The sequence below is a fragment of the Oncorhynchus mykiss genome, chromosome 21, assembly GCF_057628025.1.
Source record: "Oncorhynchus mykiss isolate SJ-2025 chromosome 21, ASM5762802v1, whole genome shotgun sequence".
Taxonomy (NCBI): Eukaryota; Metazoa; Chordata; class Actinopteri; order Salmoniformes; family Salmonidae; genus Oncorhynchus; species Oncorhynchus mykiss.
In genome coordinates, this window is record NC_143042.1 from 20,062,501 (window position 1) to 20,067,483 (window position 4,983).

Sequence of the window (4,983 nt, forward strand, 5' to 3'; positions counted from 1 at the left end):
TTAATGTTTACCCACTCTGCCAGAGCTCATTTGTGAACAATTCAGTCTTAGTACACACACTCTCTGAAAAATGCTGGGTTGTTTGGTTGACCCAACTGCTGGGTTGCTGGCGTTGGGTCACTTAGTTGTGTTGTTTTCTTTAAAAACTGCTGTGTTATTGATGCTAGGTGCTGAGTTATTGATGCTTTGTTATTGAGCTATGACGCAATGGATCAGATCAGAAGACTGGAGGCGTAGTTTAGTAGGGGCGTGGCTTTGAGGTAATTATTTTTAGCCACCCATGAGAGTAAATGTCATTCTTGGTCATCTGTTCTTTTGCATAGTTATTGCAAATTAAGCTGGAACATGAACAAAATGTTTAGCTTCAATGACGCTTACAGAAGTGTCTGAGTTTCCTAAATGCCTATGTAAATCCCATTGTTGGGATACAGTAAGGTGGTATCTTAAGTCATAAATCATCTTACTATCAAAGAATGTGGTAAAGCAATTATTATTGAAATTTGATTTATCAGTACGTAAACTTAAAATGATGAACAGGAATGACATTTACTCTTACGGATGGCCAATAACATTTAGCGAAAAGCCACGCCTGTAATAAGCCACGCCTCCTGAGTGTAACCTAAGAATTACTTTAAAAAAGACCCAGATGCTAGCTCAACCCAGCATCAGAGTAAGAAATATCCAAGCTGATGGTTAAGTTAACCCATATTTGGGTAATCACGCAACCCAATTGGCTGGGTGAAAATAAACAAACGTGTTCTGTCCACTACGGTGCAATATGCAATTTGCTCCACCATTTCCTGGTTGCTAAAATTGTAATAGTTCACCTGATTTCACTTTATGTGACAAAAAAAAAGTGTAGTGTATAGTGTAGAGAATCATTGTAGCATCTAAACCCCTGTGGAATATGTTTTCCATAACCCAAAATATTGTATTTTCAGCTATTTGAAACGGGTGTAAAATCCAGCATCAACAACCCACCTTAAAGGAAACAATGGGTTGTTTGGGACACAACTGGCTGAGTAAAAATAACCCAACGTGTGTTCTATCCAATATTTGCCCAAATTAGGTTGGTTTTAAACCAGCATTTTTGTGAAAAACCAATAATATAATATCAATAAAACAATACGTTTATTGAAAGAATGAGGTTAGTGGAATACATTGTGTCATTCAAACCTGTAAAAAAGTTATCACCATCATAGAGCCATAACATTATATACAATATTAATCTGAGGGATAATGTCATCAAAATGTATCCGGAATTACATAACATAAGAATAAGGCATATAATAACAATAATTGGCTTTCATAACTCAAATTGTATCTGTACATCAATTACACTAGGTCTATAGCTTATCACGTGCAGAGTCATAACAGGAACAATTTTCAAAGCCCATCATTATTTTATAGTCTTTACAAGTTCGTTACATCTCCAAGGACATGGGAGTCATCAATCAAAAATGCAGGCAGGCTGGCATGCTAAATGTATGGTATAAGGAAATGAAAACATACAAGGATGAGGAACATGCAGAATAGGGTCCTGGAGGACCTGAGGTGGGAGCCTCTGGTGGGCAGAGTCGGCTAACTTGGAGTAGCTGCGGTGGACCTGGATGTGCAGCCGGTGTTTGGTTGGCCGACAGGAGTAGGAGGCAGGGCCAGTGGTGGGGGAGTAAGCTGGGGGACCAGAAGGAGGTGAAGATGGGAGAAAGAAGACGAGTGTGGAGGCGGTTTGGGTCAGGTGTTGGTAGGCTGAGTCACACCCTTTGTGCTTGTCTCAACCCCCCTCCAGGTGTCGCTGATCTTACTCATTATCCCCAGTGTATTTATACCTGTGTTCTCTGTTTGTCTGTTGCCAGTTCTTGTATTGTCAGGTCTTACCAGCGTGTTTTCCCATCTCCCTGCTTGCTCAAGTATTGTTTCCTAGTTTCCCTGATTCTGACCATTTTGCCTGCCCTGAACCTGAGCCTGCCTGCCGTTCTGTACCTGCCTGACTCTGACCCGTTTACGGTGAAGTGAAGTGGAACCAGTGTTAGCACAGTGGTCAATCTGGTTTCATAAGGGTATTCTATTCAACATCCATATGGAGTATACTTTTAATATTGTGTTTGGACATACTGACCCATCTGCTTGTAGGATGCCTTCCCCAGGATCTTAGTCTGTTTGACAACCAGACTTCTCACACGACCCTTCTCCTCACCTGTCTTCTCAGTGTAGACCAACACCCTGCACAGGAGGAACAATAGTTTATCTTCTTTCAATGATAGGGCTGCATTCGAAATTGTACCCTATTCCCTAGACAGGGTGTCAGTGTAGACATGTTTGATACCTACCTTTACTGGTCCCTATGTGCGTAATGATTCATACTACCTGGAGTGCCTCAACCTAAAACAATTTCGACCCCCTACGATGCATAACCGCTTACCCGCAAATCAAATCAAATTGTATTTGTCACATACACATGGTTAGCAGATGTTAATGCGAGTGTAGCGAAATGCTTGTGCTTCTAGTTCCGACCATGCAGTAATATCTAACAAGTAATCTAACAATTTCACAACAAATACCTTATACACACCAATGTAAATGAATGAATAAGAATATGGTCATAAAAATATATGGATGATGCAGTAGATGGTATAGAGTACAGTGTATATACATATGAGATGAGTAATGTAGGTTATGTAAATATTATATAAAGTGGCTCGTGATACGTTTATTACATCCAATTTTTCATTGTTAAAGTGGCTAGAGATTTGAGTCAGTATGTTGGCAGCAGCCACTTAATGTTAGTGATGGCTGTTTAGCAGTCTCTCAGTCCCAGCTTTGATGCACCTGTACGGACCTCGCCTTCTGAATGATAGCGGGGTGAACAGGCAGTGGCTCTGGTGGTTGATGTCCTTGATGATCTTTTTGGCCTTCCTGTGACATCGGGTGGTGTAGGTGTCCTGGAGGGCAGGTAGTTTGCCGCCGGTGATGCGTTGTGCAGGCCTCACTACCCTCTGGAGATCCATATGGTTGTGGGCGGAGCAGTTGCCGCACCAGGCGGTGATACAGCCCGACAGGATGCTCTCGATTGTGCATCTGTAAAAGTTTGTGAGTGCTTTTGGTGACAAGCCAAATTTCTTCATCCTCCTGAGGTTGAAGAGGCGCTGCTGCACCTTCTTCACCATGCTGTCTGTGTGGGTGGACCATTTCAGTTTGTCCGTGATGTGTACGCCGAGGAACTTAAAACTTTCCACCTTCTCCACTACTGTCCCGTCGATGTGGATAGGGGGCTGCTCCCTCTTCTGTTTCATGAAGTCCACTATCATCTCCTTTGTTTTGTTGACATTGAGTGTGATTTTCCTGACACCACACTCTGAGGGCCCTCACCTCCTCCCTGTAAGTCATCTTGTCATTGTTGGTAATCAAGCCTACCACTGTAGTGTCGTCTGAAACCTTGATGATTGAGTTGGAGGCGTGCATGGCCACGCAATCATGGGTGAACAGGGAGTACAGGAGAGGGCTGACAACGCACCCTTGTGGGGCCCCAGTGTTGAGGATCAGTGGGGTGGAGATGTTGTTTCCTACCCTCACCACCTGGGGGTGGCCCGTCAGGAAGTCCAGGACCCGGTTGCACAGGGCGGGGTCGAGACCCAGGGTCTCGAGCCTAATGACGAGTTTGGAGGGTACTATGGTGTTAAATGCTGAGCTGTAGTTGATGAACAGCATTCTTACATAGGTATTCCTCTTGTCCAGATGGGTTAGGGCAGTGTGATTGCGATTGCGTCGTCTGTGGACCTATTGTGGCGGTAAGCAAATTGGAGTGGGTCTAGGGTGTCAGGTAGGGTGGAGGTGACATGGTCCTTGACTAGTCTCTCAAAGCACTTCAATCATACAATAGGATGAACAGATCTGGTACCAGGCTAGCCAAATGTTGATTCTCTGCCAGTCAATGTCTTGTGTGTGTGTGTGTTAGTGTGTGTCCTGTAACCCTGGTGTATCGTATTCTGCTCACCTGGGATGTGAAGTCGTGTCCTCTGACGGTGTGATTGTTCCTCAGCACGTTCTTCAGTCTCTCCTGTCCCTGCTTGTCCTTTTACAGTGTCCTCCTCACGAAGGTCTGAGAGCCGACAGTCTACCACACTGTCCTACATTAAGAGAGAAAGAGGGAGAGCGATAGTATTTAAAAAACATAGACCTGATATATATAGGCATAATAGTACATAATAATAATGCCTTCAAGGTCCTCTTCCTCAACATCCTAATTTGCTATGAGCCTGACCTCAACAGAGCTGTTGGCAGCTTCCTCCTCCGTAGGGACTGCAGTAGGCAAGTGTACCCACCTTCGTCTCCATCCATCTTTAACCATGATAACATCCTCTCCTTTCTCTCTCCCGCTCTCTCATATATTAGTAAATAAGAAGGTAGAAATCATCTCACCAGACCTCGTGTTCTGCCACTGCAATAACGATACATTATTGAGCAGCCCCAGAAGTGAGAAATTAAATTCTAAAGTTGAATCTACAGTACCAACACCCGCAAGTATTTTGGAACAGGATGCCTGCTAGAGGCAGGTCAATAGGAGCCTACTGCACATTGTAGAGTTGAGTACTGCAAGGAAGGGAAGGATGAAGGAGGGAAGGAAGGAAGCAGGGAAGAAAGGATGGAAGGCAGGAAGGATGGAAGGACACTGATGTGCGGTGACCTTGAGGAGCAGCTGCCAGGGGACATTTATTCTGTCAGAGCTTAGTGACAGTCATCCCCTCCATCACACTACAGTATCTCTAACCTCTACTATACCATGTCATCAAACCAACCAAAGCCCAGTGACATCTTCAAATCCTCCTATAATCCAATATCCATAGGGCACAGTGTCACATTGGTTATTATAGTTCAACACTATACTCCTCCCTCCCTCATCTCCTCTCCTGCCTTCCGACAGAACACAATTTCTCCACTTCAGAGTTGTCACTGCCTTTTTCTTATCCACGATCGTTTGTACTG

At 44.1% G+C, this 4,983-nt stretch overlaps 1 long non-coding RNA gene across 1 annotated transcript; it reads right to left on the reverse strand.

Annotated features, from left to right (window-relative positions):
• Nucleotides 1–1,116: 1,116 nt before the first annotated feature.
• LOC110500926 (uncharacterized) lies at nucleotides 1,117–4,127 on the reverse strand. The gene is made up of 3 exons (XR_002470177.3): nucleotides 3,995–4,127; nucleotides 2,120–2,223; nucleotides 1,117–1,674 (listed from the first exon to the last, which is right to left on the reverse strand). It is a non-coding gene; the product is annotated as an uncharacterized LOC110500926 (long non-coding RNA).
• Between the last annotated feature and the right edge of the window lie 856 nt (nucleotides 4,128–4,983).